The sequence below is a fragment of the Moschus berezovskii genome, chromosome 14 (assembly GCF_049115385.1).
Source record: "Moschus berezovskii isolate FMDL1 chromosome 14, NW_MosBer_1.0, whole genome shotgun sequence".
Classification (NCBI taxonomy): Eukaryota; Metazoa; Chordata; class Mammalia; order Artiodactyla; family Moschidae; genus Moschus; species Moschus berezovskii.
In genome coordinates, this window is record NC_142473.1 from 3,262,656 (window position 1) to 3,286,914 (window position 24,259).

The 24,259-nt window shown below is 38.7% G+C and overlaps 1 pseudogene; it reads right to left on the bottom strand.

The window, feature by feature from the left end:
- Nucleotides 1–1,991: 1,991 nt before the first annotated feature.
- On the bottom strand, nucleotides 1,992–19,076 carry LOC148775530 (olfactory receptor 10AG1-like; annotated as a pseudogene).
- Between the last annotated feature and the right edge of the window lie 5,183 nt (nucleotides 19,077–24,259).

Below are 24,259 nucleotides of genomic sequence, written 5' to 3' on the forward strand. Positions count from 1 at the left end.
GAAACAAGAACAAAGGTAAATGTCAATAACTTATAGCTGTTTATTTCTAATGTAATTATTATGCATGTCTTTATGGATCCATTATTAGTGTCCACAACTAATTCACATACATTCCCCCCTGCAAATACTGTTGTATACATGTGTAAACAATATGTATATTCAATTATGCTTTAAATATATATGTGTATGCATGAACGTACATGTATTAACATAGGCTTCCTAGGTGGCACTAGTGGTAAAGAACCCACCTGCCAATGCAGGAAACATGAGACATGGAGTTTGATTACTGGATTGAGAAGATGCCATAGAGGAGGGCATGGCAACCCACTCCAGTATTCTTGCTTGGAGAATCCCATGGACAGAAGAGCCTGGATGTCTACAGTCCACTGTGTTGCAAAGAATCAGACATAAGTGAAACAGAAGTAACAACATACAAACATGCACACAAATATTAACATACATATATATATATATGATTTATGAGCATTCTTTACTAAAGGATTGAGCATCCCATCTCTGTTATCCAAACACTGATTATTGTCTGGTGACATAAAATTGTAAAATAAGCAAATATGTAATAAATCAAAACTAGCAAACAACATTTTAAGTGTTTGTTAGTGCTAATTATATCACAGTTACACAAAATTAACTGAGGGTTTAGTATATACCATATATATTTGTGTATATATATATGCACAACTATATGCATATGGGCTTCCCTGGTAGCTCAGCTGGTAAAGAATCTGCCTGCAACGCGGGAGACCCTGGTTTGATTCCTGCGTCAGGAAGTTCCCCTGGAGTGGCGATAGGCTACCCCTCCCCCCCCCACCTGAGTATTCTTGTGCTTCCCTGGAGGCTCAGATGGTAAAGAATCTGCCTGCAATGTGGGAAACCTGGGTTTGATCCTAGGTTGGGAAGATTCCCTAGAGGAGGGCATGGCAATCCACTCCAATATTCTTGACTGGAGAATCCCCATGGGCAGAGGAGCCTGGTGGGCTACAGTCCATGGGGTAGGAAAGAATCAGGCACAACACAGCGCACATGTGTATGCACATACATATATATGTGTGTGTGTGTATATATATATCTTTTGCAATAGTTCTAGACATTTTGCTTTTGGATTTACAGCCCTCAATTTTTATTTCATGATGATTTTAAGTCTTATTATGAATTACTTGACTTTGTTTCCTTAATGTTTAATATTAACACTAACAACTTTTAGTACAGAATCTACAAGATGTACTATAACATATAAAGGAAATAAGTGTTGAAAATGCTCAGTAAATGCACAATAAGTCTTAGGGAAATTGAAATAACATTTGAATGAAAAAGTGAAACGAAAATTAACTTAATTAGAAAAGTCCAAAGGTTTTTAAAAACAGTGGCACATTTAAATTCTGGAGACACACTAAGCAGACTTGTGAGGGGAACTGTAATATATTTTAGGATTGAGGTTTAATCTAAATACTACTTTATTTAGGAATCTGAGAAATTTATGTTTTTCATGTGTTATGTCATATACTTTTTAAATTAAACAAGTACTATATATGTGTGTGGGTGTGTACACATGCATGTGATATAGATATTTAAAAATGCAAAAAGGACAAAAGGACATTTTGTCTTGATCTAGAGAGTAGGAAGAACTTGGCCTGAAATACATGAAGAGCTGAAATACATTCCAGAGTTCCCTGGAAGATTGCCACAGCAGTTAGGTGAACGGTGCAGGTGGAAAAAGCTTTGAATTTCCTCTCAGCAGAGTGGATCTTCAAGAATGAAAGGATGATATAACAATAAGAGACAAGGACTCCCGAAATGGTACTCAGTTCAGTGAAGCCAAAAACGGTGAATATCACTAATTCATTGATATCTGAACAAGATAGAAATAGGAGAGGAGGAACATCACACAAAAAATGTTTAATCACAATTGACCCACAGAAACATAAGCGGAATGATAATGTCGTGTGTATCAGAGCATCTGCCATTCCCACCAGCTAAACCCCAGCCTTGGAGCACACCCCGCTGGACATGCTGACAGCATACAGCGAGGGGCTGCTGATGGCCTTGTACCGGTCATAGGCCATCACGGCCAGCAGGAGACACTCAGAATCTGCAAAGGTACAGAATACCAAGAATTGCAGATCACAGCCATAGGAGGGAATTACTTTGTTCTTGGAAAATAGGTCCACGATCATCTTGGGGTAAATTGCAGTGGAATAGCAGAGGACACAGAAGGAGAGGTGACCGAGGCAAAAGTACACGGGTGTGTGCAGCTGAGGATCCATCTTAATCAGGAATGTCATCCCAAGATTTGCCAAGTGGCCACTGAGATAAACAATTAGAACCATGGTAAATATGGTCACTTTGTCCTTGGTGTTATCAGTAATTCCCAAGAAAATGAATCCAGTCATGGAGGAGCAACTCCCTCCATCCATTTTTCTTTGTTCTTGTCTAAGCTTTCAGAAAATGATCAAGAAAAGGACAAAGGGATGTGTAACACTTCTGCACATCTGCAATATATCGTAAGATAGAACACAATTCTACCTGCAATTGTCTTCATATTCAGAAAATTATACATTCATGCACCCACTCTTGAAAAAGGCATAACTGTTATTGCTCAATAAAAACAAATACCTGGTGTAGAACGTTGAGAAACTGAACATCTAAATGTAATTTGTGAGGCATGTTACTTTCTACAATCTTGTCTCTGAACCTTCCTTTCTTTACTTCAGAGAATACATTTGATTAATTTACCTGTCTTCTCCTCTTCAAAGTAATATGGATGAGACTCTAATGTTAGAGATGCCTGGCTGTAAGCATCAGGACTAAGCGTTTTCTATGAATATTCATGTGGATACATGCGGGGAGCCGGACTGAACAAGGCCCCAAATTTTGGCCCTGGGAATGCCTTGTAAGTGCTGTTCCCTGTCCCGCCACCCCTTAAGAGAGTCATAAAACGTTTACCAGGCCTTATTTGTTATTCCTTGAGAAAAACAGAGCAAATAATCCTTTGCTAGGTTTCTTGTTTATTCCCCCAGGTTTATGTAGGTTTGTTTTCCTTATCTCTTAAAATAGATGAAGAACGTACCCCCTAATCTTTATGGCCTGCTGACTAGTTTTTCTTATCTCGTGAGCATTAGTCTAAATGCCAAGCTTGTCTTAGAAAGCAAACAAGCCTTTGTAATCTTCTATAGATGCAATAACTAACCTGGTAAATGACTTGGTATTTTTATGTACCTGGTTCCCTGTCTCACTTTGTATAAAAACCCTGGAGCTTTTCAATAAAGTCGCTGATTTGCCTCACGAGCATTCAGTCCTCTCGACCCCATTCTTTACTCCTTAATTCTTTTCTCAGGCTTCTATGTCGTTGCAGTCCGGACCTGTTCTCTTTGCCGGCTGGCACCGGCAGATACAAACCAAGATAACAATTTTAATATTTCTCAAAACCATGACTGTTTTAAGAGTATCTGTATCAGTTCCAGAAATAATGAGCATATCATGGATTGATCATAATAAAATAATTATGTTTCTGGTTTTGGTTTATGTTATGTTCAGTATTTGGTGAGACATTAAACAAGTATTAATGAACAGTTCTCTAGATGTGTTTTGTCATAATATTAATTACCTTTCTGTGGGAATTGTCTGGTGCCAAAGAAAGAATCTCTTTACTCATGGAAGGGAAACATTTCTACGAACTTATTTAACACATATATTTTTATCTCTTGAGCTACCCTTAGCTCAGCTGGTAAAGAATCAGCCTGCAATACAGGAGACCCTGGTTCGATTCCTATACCAGGAAGATCCCTGAAGAATGGGTAGGCTACCCACTCCAATATTCTTGCACTTCCCTGGTGGCTCATATGGTAAAGAATCTACCTGTAATGTGGGAGATCTGAGTTCAGTCCCTGAGTTGGGAAGACCCCATGGAGAAAAGAACAGCTACCCACTCCTGTGAAATATAAAAAAGACTTTTTCTTTATAAAATGGAAGTGAGATGAGTGATAATAAATGCTGTGGCCTTCCCTCGTAGCTCAGCTGGTAAAGAATCTGCCTGCAATGAGGGAGACCTGGGTTTGATCCCTGGGTTGGGAATGATCTCTTGGAGAAGGAACTAGCTATCCACTCCAGTATTCTAGCCTGGAGAATTCCATGGACTCTATAGTTCATGGGATCACAAAGAGTCAGACATGACTGAGTGACTTTCACTTTCAATTGTTTCTGAAATATATAGACTTATCTCCATTATGTTTGCATGCATTTATAATGTGTGTCATGGGGCAGATTCATGTCAATGTATGGCAAAACCAATACAATAATGTGCCTCCAATTAAAAATATATATATATGTGTGTCACATGTTTCCATGTGTGTGTGTCTTGGATAATATGTGAAAATTGGAATATGAGTGATATGTATATTTTTTAGACCTAAAAAATATGGCATATTGTTTATATGAAGTTCAGTTTTTCATAGGTTGTTACTTGTAAGATGGAACCTCAACTACTTTTGAAATAAAGCAACAAGAACCTTCAAACTAATGTTTATACTTGGTTGTTGTTGTTTTGAGACCCCCCCTGGACTGTAGCCCACCAGGCTCCTCTCTCCATAGGATGCTGTATGGTACAATACTGTCTGACCATGGTCAGTATGAAGAATAACAGAATACAGCCCAGTTATTTAACCTGTGCCATTCTGAGACAGTGGTTATAGAGCAAATGAGAGCTTCAGCAGTGTGAATAGAATATAAGCGGAGGAGAAAATGTGTTGTTGATTATTAATTATTCCCATTATAATTTTATGAAATCATTTTTAATGTTTTATATTTTTATGTAATGCTATGTATTATTATGTAATATAGATCAATGTTAGATTTATAGATGAAGCGAAGAAAATATTTGCAAAACATTTTTGCAACAAAGAATTTGTAGCTAAACTATACAAAAATGTTTATAAATAATAAAAACACAACCTAATTAAAAATAGGGACAGGATTTGAACAGATACCTCACCAACAGATATATAAATGGCAATTAAATAATGATATAATAAATAATAATGATGAAAATGATAATAAACAGAAAAAAACATAAGTTATAGAAATATATTTTGCAATTATACATGTCCTTTTATGTCCAGGCTTCAAGTGCATGTTCTCTATAGTGCTTCCCAAAGTCACGTCAGTTGACTGGCCATTGAAGACACAGGTTATACGCTTAGTAGCTCATTGTGTTTCTGATACCAGAGAAGGATGCTCCATACTTTCAGTAGTACTTTCACACATAAAAATAAAAGATAGGGAGGAAAACAAATACTTTGCTTGCAATTAACCTTTAGTCTACAAGATGTCACTTGGAAAATGTTTTCAAATTAATTTGGATTAGCTTGGGTATAGAAGATTCTTGACTTGCTATTGGACAGCACTTAAGAAAAGGTATTTGATTTGGTATTATTGCTTTCCTAGCACCCCTGTCTCATACTATCTGGTTGTACTTTATGTATTTTAATTTATTAAAGAAATAGATGTATTTAAGATCTATCAAGTGTTTAAAATGATTCAGGCATGATTCTCAGTATTTAGTCAAACATGTAGCAGTCATTGATGTAGGTATTATACTCTCCTCATTATACTCTCCTCTCAGACAATTGAGACGAAAAAATAACTTAATCAAACTGCAGTTGGCTAGTTGGGTATAAGAGATAGCACAGAAACCAAAGGAATCTGGCTTCCTCCCTAATCCAGTAATTTCATAAATGCAATCTTGTTAATGAGATATTCTACACATGAGAACACACACAGACACAATCTCTGAAGTTCTTACTATATCTTTTAAGACAACTTAATACAATCTGTTCTAGAATTAACTCCCAGCTCCTAATCATTGGAAGTGACAGACTTTATTTTCTTGGGCTCCAAAATGACTGCAGAAGGTGACTGCAGCCATGAAATTAAAAGACGCTTCCTCCATGGAAGAAAAGGTATGACAAACCTAGACAGCATATTAAAAAGCAGAGACATTACTTTAGCAACAAAAGTCTATCGAGTCAAAGCTATAGTTTTTCCAGTGGTCATGTGTGGATATGAAATATAAACCATAAATAAAGCTGAGTGCTAAAGAATTGATGCTTTTGAACTGTCATGTTGGAGAAGACTCTTGAGAATCCCTTGGCGTGTAAGAAGATCAAACCAGTAAATAATAAAAGAATATTCATTGGAAAGACTGATGCTGAAGCTGAAGCTCCAATACTTTGGTCACCTGATACGAAGAACTGACTCATTGGAAGAGACCCCATAGCTGGGAAAGATTGAAGGCAAGAGAAGGAGACGACAGAGGATGAGATGGTTGAATGGCATCATCAACTCGATGGACATGAGTTTGAACAAGCTCCAGGAGTTGGTGATGGACAGGGAAGCTTGGCATGCTGTAGTCCATGGGGTTGCAAAGAGTCAGGCACAACTGAGTGACTAAACTGAACTGAATAGTTGGAAAGTTTTCCAACTATTAGTTTGCAGCAATGTTGAAACTTTTAAATGTTTCTTTTATCTGGGGGCTATGAAATGTATTTGGCTCTGTGAAAATGACATTTTTATCACAGTATTTCAGAATAAACACAAAGGATGTGTGCCCCAGGGAACTTATATTTCCTCCAAAGTATGACAAGACGATCAACCATATACAGATGCCCCGAGACATTACACCCATGTACAGTAAAGGGTTACAGATGGCAACATAGTGGTCATATGCCATGGCAGCCAAGATCTGTGAAAGTATAGAAGAAATAAAACTGCAAGGCTCAGCCGTGATAGGAAATTGACTTGTTCTGAGAGAGGAAGTTGACAAGCATTTTGGGAACGATGACTGAATAGCAAAGGTCTACAAAGGAGAGGTTACTAAGGAAAAAATACATGGGTGTTTGAAGGTGCGGATCAACCTTGATTAGCATCATCAATCCAATGTTCCCCATTAAAATCATAGAGTACAAAGTCAGAAACAGGAGAACAGGACAATTTGCAGTTCAGGGCGAGCTGGAAACCCTAACAGAATAAACTCAGTCACCAAGGAATAGCTTCCATCTAAAAAGTCCATATTCTGTGCTGTTTTCTTCTTAGGAGAATTCTAACATCCTAAGATGCTATGTTGATACAGCAAAAAATTAGATATAATTATAAGGTTATTTTATTATTTCAACAAACAAACAAGCTATCAAGTCAAGAGTCCCAGACCAAATCTTCCAAATATAAATTCTGAGAAACATATTTCAAAATTTAGTAGCTTTATCTCATGGTTGATAGTTTTATTTTATTTGTTTGATTAATAGCTAGTTCTTCCACTGGACAGATATGTGCAGATAACATCTCATATTTCTTACTTTTTTAATTTTCAAGTACAGTACTATAGCTAATACAGAGGATAAATGAATAATGAAGCAATAAATGAAATGATGATAAGAGGAAAAAATATCTGTTATTAAAAGTGTGATAACTTGAGTACATCTTGCAATTATAACTCTAGAACAATGTACTCCTTCTGTCCAGTATTTAATAGATAGTAGTGTGTTGTACTCTTGGCTGTGATCAGTGATGCAATGAAATGTACTTCAGCTATATAAAAATTAAAAACAAAAATGATACTAGTGAAATGAAAGCAAATGTTAATAAACATCAGCTGAGAGCATGTTTTAGACAGGGACAAGTTTAAGTCAAGTCCTTAAATCCTGTCAAGATACTAAATCAAGGAGATTAAAGTAATTAACTGCTTTTCTCTTTGGCATTCTTTATCATTCTTGGCTTCTTTAAGCACAGCATAAATATTAGATGACTGAGTAAAGTGGGCAAAAAATGAGTATTAAATTCTCATCTTTAAAAATCACTCTATATAGCCTCCTCACTAATTATATATGTGAGCAAACACAAATAGCTGCGTTTAATTTTTATCCTAGTATAATTCAGGCTGTTGAGGCTAAGAATTTTGTCAATTTTTGTTTCTGTAATTTCAGAAATTTTCTGGAAGCAAGGAGAATTTGAACATGATTTTTAAATATAAGACTTCTTATTGTAACCTTGAAGGATTACTTCAGTTCAGTTCAGTTCAGTTCAGTCGCTCAGTCGTGTATGACTTTTTGCGACCCCATGAATCGCAGCAGGCTAGGCCTCCCTGTCCATAACCAACTACCAGAGTTCACTCAAACACATGTCCATCGAGTTTATGATGCCATCCAGCCATCTCATTCTCTGTCATCCTCGTCTCTTCCCATCCCTAATCCCTCCCAGCATCAGAGTCTTTTCCAGTAAGTCAATTCATCGCATGAGGTGGCCAAAGTATTGGAGTTTCAGCTTTAGCCTCAGTCCTTCCAATGAACACCCAGGACTGATCTCCTTTAGAATGGACTGGTTGGATCTCCTTGCAGTACAAGGGACTCTCAAGACCCTTCTCCAACACCACAGTTCAAAAGCATCAATTCTTCGGCGATCAGCTTTCTTCACAGTCCAACTCTCACATCCATACATGACCACTGGAAAAACCATACCCTTGAATAGACGGACCTTTGTTGGCAAAGTAATGTCTCTGCTTTTTAATATACTATCTAGGCTGGTCATAACTTTCCTTCCAAGGAGTAAGTGTCTTTTAATTTCATGGCTGCAGTCAGCATCCTCAGTGATTTTGGAGCCCAAAAAAGTAAAGTCTGTCACTGTTTCCACTGTTTCCCCATCTATTTCCCATGAAGTGATGGGACCAGATGCCATGATTTTTGTTTTCCGAATGTTGAGCTTCAAACCAACATTTTCATTCTCCTCTTTCACTTTCATCAAGAGGCTTTTGTGTTCCTCTTCACTTTCTGCCATAAGGGTGGTGTCATCTGTATATCTGAGGTTATTGATATTTCTCCCAGCAATCTTGATTCCAGCTTGTGCTTCTTCCAGCCCAGCATTCCTCATGATTTACTCTCATATAAGTTAAATAAGCAGGGTGACAGTATACAACCTTAACGTTCTCCTTTTCCTATTTGGAACCAGTCTGTTGTTCCGTGTCCAGTTCTAACTGTTGCTTCCTGACCTGCATACAGGTTTCTCAAGAGGCAGGTCAGGTGGTCTGGGATTCCCATCTCTTTCAGAATTTTCCACAGTTCGGTGTGATCCACACAGTTAAAGGCTTTATCATAGTCAATGAAGCAGAAATGTTTTTCTGGAACTGTCTTGATTTCTCCATGATCCAGTGGATGTTGCCAATTTGATCTCTGGTGCCTCTGCCTTTTCTAAAACCTGCTTGAACATCTGGAATTTCACGGTTCACATATTGCTGAAGCCTGGCTTGGAGAATTTTGAGCATGACTTTACTAGCGTGTGAGATGAGTGCAATTGTGTGGTAGTTTGAGCATTCTTTGGCATTGCCTTTCTTTGGGATTGGAATGAAGACTGACCTTTTCCAGTTACAGTACATGTTGCCAAAACCTAAAGAATCAGTTTTCTATTGAATGAAGTTTATCGCTCTTAATAGCATCAGAAAAATAATTGAAGCTTCATTGATTGATTTGAGAAATCCTGTAGAACATACTTGTAGTCTGTATGGCATGTAATAAACAAATTACTAAGCATGATAACAGGAAAGATTTCATGCCCATACAAGAGGGAAAGTGCCAAAAGCAAACACACATTGAACCAAAATTGGAGTTGGCCAGCAAGAATTTTAAAATAATTCTAAAAACATCCTAAAGAAAATTGTCCAAAAACAATGAAAATGACAAAAGTTGGGAGACATTCAGCAAATGATTGGAAACCTTAGAAAATAAGTTAGAATTGAAAAATGCATATAAATTAGCAACTTATTGAATGGATTTATTGATGCATTGAATTTTTAAAAGCAAAGAATTGGATGAAAAATGACAAGGTCAAAAGGGTTTGAATTAAGGATCTTTGGTTTGGAACTTGCAACTAATATGGTAAAGGAGGTCATTAGGAAAATATATGCTCAGTTCAGTTCAGTTCAGTCAGTCAGTCGTGTCCGACTTTTTGTGACCCCATGAATCACAGCACACCAGGACTCCCTGTCCATCACCAACACCCGGAGTTCACTCAAACTCATGTCCATCGAGTCGATGACACCATCCAGCCATCTCATCCTCTGTCGTCCCCTTCTCCTTCTGCCCCCAATGCCTGCCAGCATCAGAGTCTTTTCCAGTGAGTCAACTTGAAATATATGCGGCTGCTGCTAATTCACTTCAGTCGTGTCCGACTCTGCGACCCCATAGATAGAAGCCCACCAGGCTCCCCGTCCCTGGGATTCTCCAGGCAAGACCACTGGAGTTGGTTGCCATTTCCTTCTCCAATGTGTGAAAGTGAAAAGTGGAAGTGAACTCGCTCAGTCGTGTCTGACCCTTAGCGACCCCACGGACTACAGCCTACCAGGCTCCTCCATCCATTGGATTTTCTAGGCAAGAGTACTGGAGTGGCTTGCCAGTGCCTTCTCCGGAAATATATGCTACTTTCACTCAAATATTTAAATGCTCTCCATGAACCAGCCTTAAGAAAACAGACTTTCCTAGCTAATACTCTTTCACATTGGCACTGCTTGAGAGGAATGAGCTTAAAAAAGTGTTTTCCATGTAGCATAGAACCTAGAATTCTTCCATCTTTCAGACAATAGATGGCACCAGAGACAACTATCTAAACTAGCTAGTATGCCTCTAAGTCAGTCCTGAAAAATAAACTCTCAGTGTTCATAGAGATTTTTGTGTAGTTGAGATTTCCAAGTATGTTAGTACTCTGTTTCTCACTGTGTATATATATTTTCTTTCAGAAATTTAAATTTTCTTTTAAGAAATTCTCCCACTACTTGGTAAATTGATAACACTCCTCTCTGTGCAGGAAACTGTGACTCTCAGGTTCTAGTAAGCCATCATCAAACAAAAAGTCCTGATTCTTCTCATCCTTGGTGTCAATACCCAAATATTCTTGTTGTTTAGTCTCTAAGTCATGTCTGACTCTTTGCAACCCCATGGACTGTAACCCACCAGGCTCCTCTTTCCATAGAATTCTCTAGGCAAGAATACTGGAATGGGTTGCCATTTCCTCCTCCAGGGGATCTTCCTGGCCCAGTGATCAAATCTGGGTCTCCTGTACTGTAGGTAAATTCTTTATCACTGAACCACTGGGGAAGCTCTTGTACTCCAATAGGTTGAATTAATTTTGCAGCAGGTCAGTAAAATACAATTGAATTAAAGTTGAACTCTTTCTAGAATCAGCATCAAACTATGGCTTATAGTCTCACATATAGGGCTTTTCATGGGAAGCTGTGAGACAAGTGGATCTCAATACCCACCAGTCAGAAATTCAAATATTTATATAGAGGTCTTAACAAACTTCAAGCATGTACACTGTCCAGGTGGTCTCAACAGCAAGTTGCTCTCTCAAGACCTCTTGTGACTTTGACAATATCTCTCACTGTAGGAATGCTGGACAGAATGTACATTCTAAAGACAAAGGAGAGGTTGAGGAGCACCCAGGTCCAGTTTGCCAGTCAACCAGATGTCACCTTCCCCAGATGACCTTCTCCCATGGTCCTAAATGAATCTGTCAAATTAATCCCTTTATGTGCATGAGTCCTAAGTTGCTTCAGTCCTGTCTGACTCTTTGTGACCTTCTGGACTGCAGCTCACCGGATTCCTCTGTCTATGGGACTCTGTAGGAAAGAACATTGGAGTGGATTGCTATACTCTCTCCCAGGGGATCTTCCTGACCCAGGGACTGAACCGGCATCTCCTGCAGCTCAGCAGGCAGACTCTTTACTGCCGAGTCACTAGAGAAGCCTGAATCCATTTATACACAATGTCATATCCATGTTTCCAGAAAGAGTTGAATGCAGTTAATATCTTGAAAAAATTGTATGAGATGGCCGAGCTACTGAGATACCCTATGAGTTGTCAATTAGAATATCTTGTGTCCCTTTAGAGGTGAAAGCAAACTTCCTCTGAGAGGCAGTCAAAATAGGCACCGAACAGAGTATATTAGCTAAATCTATGGCTGCAAAACATTTGATACTTGCTAATGGAATGAAGTTGGTAATTTCATTGTTATTGCCTATGGAGCCTTCATAACTGGGGCTATGACATTAAGGTTGTGATCATATGGTGTCATTCATTATTTTCATTTTATGGACCGGCCTAACTGGGTTGTAAAATGGAGAAATGTTTGGAGGTAATCCCCGCCCCCCCCCTTCCTGAATCAACTTGATCTGGAGAAAGGGGATGGATGAAGGTGGAAGACAAAGCAGGGACACAAACCAAGGGCCCCAGGGCATCGTGCGGCTCCTCGCTGCCGGGTGGGTGGATGGGTGGGTGGGAGGATGAGTCCTTCGTCCCTATTCCCTGCAGATTGTTCCCTTGGACTGGGAAGACGGCCTCTGGACCAGCCTATACTCTGAGCCCAGACTGCCTGAGCAGAGGCAAAGCAATGGTCCTTCTGCCTTCCTGGGGAGGCCAGGACTGCTAGGGCCCCCATCATCTCCGACTATAGGAGGATCCAGCTTATGGCCATTCTCTCCCAGATAATCCCCAGCTTGAAGCTGGGGCTGTGCAAGGCCAGCCCCCGGGAGGGGGTGTGCAGGGAGCCTGAGGGCGGACAGGTCTGCGCAGGCTCGCCGAGGCCTTGACACCACAAGTTGCCCGGAGAGTCTGCTCCCCAGGGTCGGGCTGCAGAGGCTGGTGCAGATACAGAAGGAAGGGGAAGGCGAGAAGAGGAAGGAGCTTTTTGGCCCCAATTACTTAAAAAAAAAAACAATTCCCCTTCTCTTTCAAATGGTTCTTGTATAATGAGTTTAAGTCTTAGAGGATCCCATTTTATTTTACACTGGGCCATTTCAACTGTTTTAACTGTGTGCTTTAAAAGCTGTCCACAGTCAAACATCAAATATGGAGTCAGACTCCATGTTACAAGTCTCTTTTCATGAAACATAGCATACATGTGCAGCTGAGCAGTTCTATCAGCTTAATTCCTGCCAGTAAAATATTTGGATAATGGCTTTCTTTCATTTTGTAATCTGTTAATGAATATTGTTGTTGTTGTTTAGTCCCTAAGTCATGTCTGACTCTTTTGCAACCTCATTTGCAACCTCATGGACTATAGCCCACCAGGCTCCTCTGTCCATGGGATTTCCCAGGCAAGAATACTGGAGTGGATGGCCATTTCCTTCTCCAGGGGATCTTCCCCACCCAAGGATTGAACCCTTATATCCTGCTTGGCAGGTGGATTTTTTACCACTGAGCTTTCAAGGAAGCTTGTCAGTGAATATAAACATATATGAATACATATACACTGCATATATACTTTTTATATTTACATATAAATATATAAAAATCTTAAAACTCCGTAATAAAGAAATCAACAGCACAAGTAAAATGTTAGAAAACAATTTGAACAGATAATTCATCAAAGAAGATATAGAGATGACAAATTACACCATGAAAAACTCAGTGTGAAATTACTGAGTTTGATTAGGAAAATCAAAATTAAAAAATGAAGTATCACTAGACACATTATAGTTGAAAAAAATCTAATAAAAACAAAACAACAACAAAAAACAATGCACAAATAATATTTAATGCTGGTGATGATTTAGAACAAGTGAACTTCTGTGCATTTCTCGTAGGAATGGAAAATTGAGACAGCTTCTCTGAAGGCTGGTGGTTTATTATAAAGTTAATTGCACACTTACAAAATACATTTATCCAGAAGTCCCACTTTATAGAGAAATGAAAACTTGTATTTACACAAAAATCTATTACCAAACATTCAGGGCAGCTATAAGAGTGAAGTTCTGGAAACGGCCACGTGTTCTTCACCCAAGGAATGAGTAAACAAACTCTGGTATATTACATAGTGTGAGACACTACAGAGAAATATAAATAAACAAACTATATTGATGCAGGCAGCAATATGCTAAATGCTCTATGCTAAGTGAAAATTCAGACTTAAAAGGCTTTATGATTCCATTTATATGATATTTTCAAAAAGGCATATGGAGAGAGGACTGGTCAGTTCAATTCAGTTCAGTTCCGTCGCTCAGTCGTGTCCGACTCTCTGTGACCCCATGCTGGTAGTAAATTGGTGGGGTATTAACTAGAGAAATAAAAAATGAGAATTTGGAGATTTATCAAGATGTTATGTATTTTGACCATGTTTTTGGTAACATAACTCTGGATTTGTCAGACTTCTCAAAAAGTTTACAACAGAAAAGTGCATTTTAATTTGCATGCAAATTTAAAATATTATAGAATATGTTTTTAAATGCTATCAATTAATGAAAACATCTCTGTGGTATTATACATGGCCATTCCCCTGAACCTTTTATCCTCATTTAACAATCAATTACCTTTGACAACTAGACTGCCATGGTCAGCCTATGGGTTGAGAAATAATCTCAGTTAGATGCTGGCAGGAGGTCTTTGTCGTTCCTGAGTCACTGTTTTGTCACAGATACTCTCATACACCTAATTGATACAGTTTGCAGACAGGGACACACAGAGGATGACAGTAAAATTTAATGTTAAAACAAAACATGTCTGTATGTCACTGTTGTTTGAATGATACATGCACAATATTGTTTAAATTGTTGTATATTTCAAATACCAGAAAGTGATTCTTTCCAGACTAGAGAACAACCCATTCTTCCTGAAAGGCTATTTATAAATATTTAACTATTTAATCTTAATGATAAAATTTTAGTCATAGGAACTTATTATCATATTTGGTTGAACATTCAAAGGAAAGATAGATTGAAACATAACTATAGGTCAGTAACAATATAGGTATTGTTCATTAGAAGCATAGCATATCAAGTAAAGGTGGCGAGAATACACAGAAGAACTAAACAAAAAGATCTTCATGACCCAGATAACCACGATGGTGTGATCACTCACCTAGAACCAGACATCCTGGAATGCGAAGTCAAATGGGCCTTAGGAAGCATCACTATGAACAAAGCTAGTGGAGGTGATGGAATTCCAATTGAGCTATTTCAAATGCTAAAAGATGATGCTGTGAAAGTACTGCACTCAATACGCCAGCAAATTTGGAAAACTCATCAGTGGCCACAGGACTGAAAAAGTTCAGTTTTCATTCCGATCCCAAAGAAAGGCAATGCCAAAGATTGTTCAAATTACCGTACAATTGCACTCATCTAACATGCTAGCAAAGTAATCGTCAACATTCTCCAAGCCAGGCTTCAGGAGTACATGAGCCATAAGCTTCCAGATGTTCAAAACTGGATTTAGAAAAGGCAGAGGAACCAGAGATAAAATTGGTAAAAGTTGGATTATTGAAAAAGCAAGAGAGTTCCAGAAAAAATCAACTTCTGCTTTATTGACTACACCAAAGCCTTTGACTGTGTAGATCAAAACACACTGTGGAACATTCTTAAAGAGATGGGAATACCAGACAACCTGACCTGCCTCCCGAGAAATTTACCCAGGACAAAAAGCAACAGTTAGACCTGGGCATGGAACAACAGACTGGTTCCAAATTGGGAAAGGGGCATGTCAAGCCTATATATTGTTACCATGCTTATTTAATTTATATGCGGAGTACATCGTGAGAAATGCTGGGCTGGATGAAGCACAAGCTGGAATCAAGATTGCTGAGAGAAATATCAATAACTTCAGATACTCAGATGACACCACTCTTATGGCAGAAAGCAAAGAAAAACTGAAGGGCCTCTTGATGAAAGTGAAAGAGGAGAGTGAAAAAGTTGGCTTAAAGCTTAACATTCAGAAAACTAAGATCATGGCATCCAATCCCATCACTTCATGGCAAATAGATGGGGAAACAATAGAAACAGTGACAGACTTTATTTTGAGGGTCTCCAAAATCACTGCAGATGGTGACTGAAGCCATGAAATTAAAAGATGCTTGCTCCTTGGATGAAAAGCTACGACCAACCTAGACACCATATTAAAAAGCAGAGACATTACTTTGCCAACAAAGTTCCTTCTAGTCAAGGCTATGGTTTTTCCAGTGGTCATGTATGGATGTGAGAGTTGGACTATAAAGAAAGCTGAACCTCAAAGAATTGATGCTTTTGACCTGTGGTGTTGGAGAAGACTCTTGAGAGTCCCTTGGACTGCAAGGAGATCCAACCAGTGAATCCCAAAGGAAATCAGTCCTGAATATTCATTGGAAGAACTGATGCTGAAGGTGAAACTCCAATACTTTGGCCACCTGATGCTAAGAGCTGATTCATTTGAAAAGACCCTGATGCTGGGAAAGATTTAAGGCAGGAGGAGACGAGGATGATAGAGGATGAGATGGTTGGATGGCATCACTGACTTGATGGACCTGAGTTTGAATAAGCTCTGGAGGTTGGTGATGGACAGAGGAGTCTGGCGTGCTGCAGTCCATGGGGTCACAAAGAGTTGGACACAACTGAGCGACTGAACTGAATTGAACTGAATCATAAGCTGTGTAAATAGTTCTCCAGGCTTTGGTTTTATCATGATTTCAAATAATGATAATGCGGTCATATTCTTTGTAAGCCAAATTGTAAATAAAATCTGCAAAGCCTGCATGTTCAACAACGTTTTTTAATGTTAAAATCATATAGGAGTAGCAACAAACTGGATGACAAAATGAAACTTTTTTTTTTAAATAGTAGATATTTGTGCAAAAATGCTGTCAAATATCTAGCTATAGGATTTTTAATTATGAAATCCACACCTACAGAAGCATGCAATTTTTTTTTCTTTACAATAAAACCTCTTTAACTGCTCTCACATTGATACCATGAGTATATTAAATTCTTGCAAAGTACTAATGAGATATGTCTGTAGTTACAGTTGATTCTATTCACAGAAGTTCATATAGCAGATGAAGTTGTGTTGAATACATACACAGCAGAGGAAAGCACTGTTTAAACACTGAAGTGCTCAGTCATAACACACATATTAAAATGCCAAAACCTGCACTTCTGAGAAACATTTCCTACCACAAAAGAGCTTCTGCAACAGCTGAAAAGCTACTAAAAAGGTACTATCTACCACCACCAAACACTGTGAAACATGAATGTGTATTTTCTTCTTTAAAATCATATTCAGGCCTGTGTGAAAAAACACGTTTATTCATTTCACACAGCAACACTTCTGGTGGGATGGTATGGCTAGCCACGTGCTTTTAAATAAGCTTCATACTCATTTTAATTTTGTTCTTTAGAAGAATGAAAGGAAAAAATAGTAGCTAAATGACTTGCTCTACATCTGGTAAAGAGAAGATTAAAAACCAGTGATCGAACTCCTGGGAGAGCAGTGATGCACAATTTTGTAAAAATTTCTTTACTAAGTAATACATATATATGGAATCTAAAAAAATGATACTGATGAACCTATTTGTAGGAAAGGAATGGACACACAGATGAAGGGAATGGACTTACATGGGGGGAGAGAGAGTATGAGATGAATGGAGGAAGCAGCATCAGCATACATACACAATAAGGCGTGAGATGGCTGGCTGGTGGGAAGCTGCTGTGCAGCACAGGGAGCCCAGCCTCAGGTGATGACCCGGAGGGATGGGCAGGGCGGGGAGGGAGGAGACTGAAGGCTGGAGGAGAAGGGGATGACAGAGGAGATGGCTGGATGGCATCATGGACTCAATGGACATGAGTTTGAGCAAACTCCAGGAATTGGTGATGGACAGGGAGTCCTGGCGTGCTGAGGTCCATGGGGTTGCAAAGAGTCAGACATGACTGAGCAACTGAACTGAACTGAAAAATATAGTATAAAAAGAAGTGGTTAACTTCTAAACTGGGAAATGTAGACATCTTTAAAAATTTCTCTGATAACCCTGTGGCCAGCATTTAAAGCATTTTAAAATAAACTCATCACATTACTCTTTTTCAGTAATAATTTTCTCAATGCTGCAATCACATCCTTGATTGAACATTGGAGTCACCATGGTGTAGAACAGAGAGAGGTGTCTGTCAGTTCCTGCAGAATGTCTGGATTTGGGCCTTAATTAGGTAATAGCAGCAGATCCAAAGAATAAAAGCACAACCAACAGGTGAGAAGAGCATGTGGAGAAGGCTTTGGCTCTTCCTCTGGCTGTTGGAAACCTCAGAATGGTGGAAATGATTTTGCTGCAAGAGGCAAGGATCAGCATAAAACGTACAGTAACAAACAACAGAGCTCCTGCATAGACTGAGAGCTCGTGTGCAAAAGTGTCCCCGCAGGCCAGCGTCAGAATGGGGGAAATGTCACAGAAGAAGAGGTGAATCTTCTTCGAATGACAGAGATGCAGAGAGAAGATCCGGCACGTTTGCCCTGTCTACACTGGGATTCCACTGACCCAGGAGCCCACAGCCAGCTGGAGGCACACCTTTGGGGTCATGACCAGGGGATAGTGCAGAGGGTGACAGATGGCCACGCAGCGGTCACAAGCCATCACCGCCAGGAGGAGGCATTCAGTGTCTCTAAGGAGTAGAAAGAAATACATTTGGGCAGCACAGTCCAGCACAGAAATGCTTCTGCCCTTAGTCCAAAGGTTCCAGAGTCCTAGGGAGAGTGACAAACACATAACAGATTTCCAAGCAGGAAAAGTTTGCCAAGAAAAAATACATGGGTTTGTGCAGTGCTAGGTCAAGCCTGCTGCTGCTGCTGCTAAGTCACTTCAGTCGTGTCCGACTCTGCGACCCCATAGATAGAAGCCCACCAGGCTCCCCCGTCCCTGGGATTCTTCAGGCAAGAACACTGGAGTGGGTTGCCATTTCCCTCTCCAATGAACGAAAGTGAAAAGTGAAAGTGAAGTCGCTCAGTAGTGTCCGACTCTCGGCGACCCCATGGCCTGCAGCCTACCAGGCTCCTCCGTCCATGGGGTTTTCCAGGCAAGAGTACTGGAGTGGGTTGCCATTGCCTTCTCCATGGATCAAGCCTAGTTAGTCTAGTTGGTATTAATATGAGAATATTTCCAGTTAAGATAATGATGTAAATGATGGAGAACACCCCAAAGAATAACCCTTAAAGGTTTGGAAGGTCAGAAAACGTCAGAAGTACAAATTCCATCACTTTGGATATGTTGTCTCTTGCTTCCATATCTTAATATTTCATCTGTGGGAATGATCCAATCAGAGGTAGTGTTATTTCATTTTTATTAGCTCTTGTTTTCTTATTTATAAAACAGGATGTTACAACTTTCTATTTTTCAATTTCCTATAAAAACCAAACCTATAACACCAGGTGCTTTAAATGTGTGATAAAGTGTGTTTTTCATCATTATTAAATCTATCTGTAAATTAAAAAAAATAACTTTAATCTTTTTATTTCTGGTGTATACAATATTTATTTAGTTCTGAAGACACGTGTTTGTAATTTTGCTATTCGTCTGAACACTCAAAAATACAAATTCTGAATTTAAGTTCCTTTGTGAAATAACTTGATATTTGCATTTGATGTGTTATTCTTTTCACCTCTCCATTCTGTTTTTCATTATCAATTCAAAATTAATTTTTTTGCTCTTTTAAATGTCTTCAGTTCAGCTCAGTCGCTCAGTCATGTCCGACTCTTTGCGACCCTACGAATCACATCACACCAGGCCTCCCTGTCCATCACCAACTCCCGGAGTTCACTCAAACTCATGTCCATCGAGTCGGTGATGCCATCCAGCCATCTCATTCTCTGTCGTCCCCGTCTCCTCCTGCCTCCAAACCCTCCCAGCAACAGAGTCTTTTCCAGTGAGTCAACTCGTCGCAAGAGGTGGCCAAAGTATTGGAGTTTCGGCTTTAGCATCAGTCCTTCCAATGAACACCCAGGACTGATCTCCTTGAGAATGGACTGGTTGGATCTCCTTGCAAGCCTAGGGACTCTTCCAGAGTCTTCTCAAGCACCACAGTTCAAAAGCATCAATTCTTCGGCGATCAGCTTTCTTCACAGTCCAACTCTCACATACATAACCATGCAATATAAAATAGTCTTAGGGATACATATAGTTAATTTTTTAAAATGAGATATTTTTCTGTTGTATTTTCAATGTCTTTTTACCTTTGACATTCTGCATATTTAGCTGTTTTATTGTAAAACAAAATTCATCAGCTAACCACTCAATATTTTTGAATGGTATTTAATTTTTAAAAACTGTATATATCAATATAGTGTCTACAAATCCAGCATTCATAATTTTTATTCAGATTTTTCTGCGCAAAGAATTCTAAGCTGGTCTTCCTGTCCAGGAACTCTCATAAGGGTAAGAGGCAGGTTCATCTAGCATTTATATTCATTAAAGCATTCAAACTAGAAAACTAGAATGTTCACCTGTTACACACTTATTGTAAGAAATACATCCACCACAATAACTATCTCAGAGACTCCTAAATTGCAAAGGACTTCAATAATTGCAACAATTCTGCTGAATACCTTTAATTAATTGTTTTTTGGTGTTTTTTTTTTTTTTTTGCCCCTATGTGAGTGTTAGTTCATGTGTGTGAAAGCTTTAGGTTGAGATTGTCCATCTTTAAGTCATCTTTTTTCTTTGCTATATCTAGATTTTAAGCATTTGATCATCAGTGTATCTTTGTATTAAATGTGTATTATGTTTCTTCCGCAAAAAGTGATTTACTAACTTCTTGAATTAATAATTAAAATGAACCAAGTTGCTTACTTTGTCAAAATAGTCCTCAACGTGTAAGCAAGGGTACTTACCCAAAATTCAAACTGGCCACCCTTCCCTCCTGGTCTTGCTCAGCCATGCCTTCTCTGCATATATGTCTGTGTGTGAGTGTGTGTCTATTTAGAAATTGCACTCTTTTCACTTTTGTAAAATATCAAGTTACTTCATTATTTTCAGTATCTCACACATAGCTCTCATGGTATGTGTTAATTAATTTGGATGTCCACGGAAACAGTCACTGCAAAGCAGAGGCACACCTATATCCATATCTAAGTGTTTTAAGTCATAATGAATGATTAACATTTCAGCTACAGAAACGTAGACACACATGGGGCAGAAGCAACAGTCCATCAAAGATGTGGGCTTGCCGAGGAATTCTGTGACTTAGAAAAAGAAAGCTAATAACATTTCTCTATTTAATTCAGTGTAGAGTATATTACTGGAACACTGATTAAAATTTTTTTAAATTAATTCCCAATCTTTTTAGGCTGACTCCCATCATGCACCTACGTTCAGAAAATCCCACCTGCTTGATTCTCTCTATTGTCTCTGCTCTTTATGTAAGGTCTTCTTTTCTTTGGTCCTGTCTCTCAATTCTTCCTACTATTCAAGTAGGGTAGTACATTTGAAAATAATACTGAATCTAAGGTGCCCAAAAAAAAAAAAGCCAGAAAAATCAAGAATAACAGAATTTGATATTGAGAATGGTGTTCCACATTTACTGAAATCCTTTTTAGCTTTGACTTTTTTTTTTTGGTCAAATGGAACATTTTGTTAATAATCAATGGAATTATCAATGCAAAATCATTTATAATGTAAGACATATTGCAATTATTCAAGTCCCATCCAAATTATACTTAATCTGAACTCAACCTCATCAAATATGCTTTTCTCAAATCTCATAGCATAGCTGCTGGTTTTTGACTTCTGGAAACCTTTAGATGCTTTTATTTCTACAACTCAGGAAGAAAAATACTAAATGATCCAGCATACATAGCCACTTTTGTACTTGCTCAAATAATTTATGTTTATTTTTCTGGCCTTTCCACTGAAATGTTTATCTTTGGTGTGAGATTTATTATTAATATATACACCATCTTCAAAATGTATTCAGTTCAGTTCAGTTCAGTCGCTCAGTCGTGTCTTACTCTTTGCGACCCCATGAATTGCAGCACGCCAGGCGTCCCTGTCCATCACCAACTCCCGGAGTTCACTCAAACTCATGTCCATTGAGTCGGAGATGACATCCAGCCATCTCATCCTCTGTTATCCCCTTCTCCTCCTGCCCCCAATCCCTCCCAGCATTAGAGTATAGGCAAGTTTTAAAAAATCAAATTGGAGACAGGAAATAAAAATCTAGAATTTGTGACTATAATTCAGCAGCCTGTATCATTAGGATAAGCATGTAAATATAAAAATGAAAGCATTTCAATGTCTCATTATTATTTTCCATTTCATTTACTATAAAATTTAAATTTAACAAATATAGAGTCTCTTTAATAATACGATGCAAACCCATTTTAGGAAAGTTCATTTATTATTTTTCTCTTTGCTGCTGCTGCTGCTGCTGCTAAGTCACTTCAGTCGTGTCCGACTCTGTGTGACCCCATAGACGGAAGCCCATCAGGCTCCCCCGTCCCTGGGGTTCTCCAGGCAAGAACACTGGAGTGGGTTGCCATTTCCTTCTCCAATGAATGAAAGTGAAAAGTGAAAGTGAAGTCGCTCAGTCGTGTCTGACTCTTAGCTACCCTGTGGACTGCAGCCCACTAGGCTCCTCCATCCGTGGGATTTTCCAGGCAAGAGTAATGGAGTGGGATGCCATTGCCTTCTCTGAAACTAAAACTGGAGAATGGAATAATTTTCAAAAGAACCGTAGCAGAAGTTCTCAGGGACGGCTACACCAAATCATCTCTTAATGTTGCTGAATTTGAGGATGGAATTGGGAAGATGGGCATTAATAATCCTAGTAAAATATGTTCACTTTCCTTGATTATATCAGTCAATGATTTAAAATTTTCAACACTAAAGGAGGGGATAAAGACATGGAAAGTGAGTCCAGACACACTAATGTAATGCAATTGTATGGACTGTGGGTAATTCTGAAAACAACTTCTAAAACTTTTCTTCACCTTTATATCCATATATATTTTCTTTTAAAAATTCAAATTGACATAGATTTAGCAGTTAGAATGCAGTTATGTAATGGATGAAATAATGCAAAGCAAATTATTTTGGATCAAATTTTCTAAGTAGAATATGCAAATATGTCCAAAGTAAACCAGTTAAGATGAGTAGGAAGGTACTGTTTTACCATGCACTTAGGAAGAGAACAAAGTCTATGAATGCTATTTTTTTGGTTTTATGATTGGAGTAATTTCATGTGAGTTTATAGTAGATAAGCAAATATGCTCCCAATACTATTAGCTCTCTGAAAAATCTAGATTTTTTTTTTCTAGCAGTCGGATGTTGGCACTAGCAATATTCATTTACCCATTCACTCATTCAATCCCTCCTTCAAACATCCAGTTTTCAACTGCTAGTGGTCATTTTCTGTGCTATAGAATCAAAGAATGCCAACAAATACAAGTGTGGAGATACAGATAATTATTAAGATAAGTAAACATATATTTTCCAGTATATTTAAGCCAAAAAATGTAACTGATTCAATTCTGTTTTAATTTTTTTCAACATGTAAATTACTATGTAATTCATGAGGAAGGATTATTCTTATGCATGGAGGATTGATGACTCATTTGTCTGGTATATATCCAAGCCCAGTAAATTGTGGATTTGTCTTTTAAAGTATTCATAAGTGCATCTGAGAAAAGAAGTGGTGAGTCCTTTGGACTGCAAGGAGATCCAACCAGTCCATTCTAAAGGAGATGAGTCTTGGGTGTTCACTGGAAGGACTAATGCTAAAGCTGAAACTCCAATACTTTGGCCACTTCATGTGAAGAGTTGACTCACTGGAAAAGAGTCTGATGCTGGGGGGGATTGGGGGCAGGAGGAGAAGGGGATTACAGAGAATAAGATGGCTGGATGGCATCACAGACTCGATGGACGTGAATTTGAGTGAACTCCGGGAGTTGGTGATGGACAGGGAGGCCTGGCATGCTGTGATTCTTGGGGTCGCAAAGAGTCGGACACGACTAAGTGACTGAACTGAACTGAACTCCTTAAAAAGGGAAGATAGAAGCTGAAAATGTTTCTCTTTTAACTGTTTAGCAAGCAAAACATTTATAATTAAAATCACCAAATTATTTTTTGAGCAATAATTTTCTCAGAGCTATAATCACATCCTTGCTCTGAAGGCTGTGTATCATGTGTTGAACATCGGAGTCACCATAGTGTAGAACAGAGAGAACAGTTCGTCAGTTCCTGCAGAATGACTGGATTTTGGTCTTGAGTAGGTAATGGCAGCAGATCCGAAGAATAAAAGCACAACCATCAGGTGAGAAGAGCATGTGGAGAAGGCTTTAGCCTGTCCTCTGGCTGTTGGTGACCTCAGAATAGTGGAAATGATTTGGCTATAGGAGGCAAGGATCAACATAAAAGGTACAGCAACAAACAACAGAGCTGCTGCATAGACTGAGAGCTCATGTGCAAAAGTGTCTTCGCAAGCCAGCTT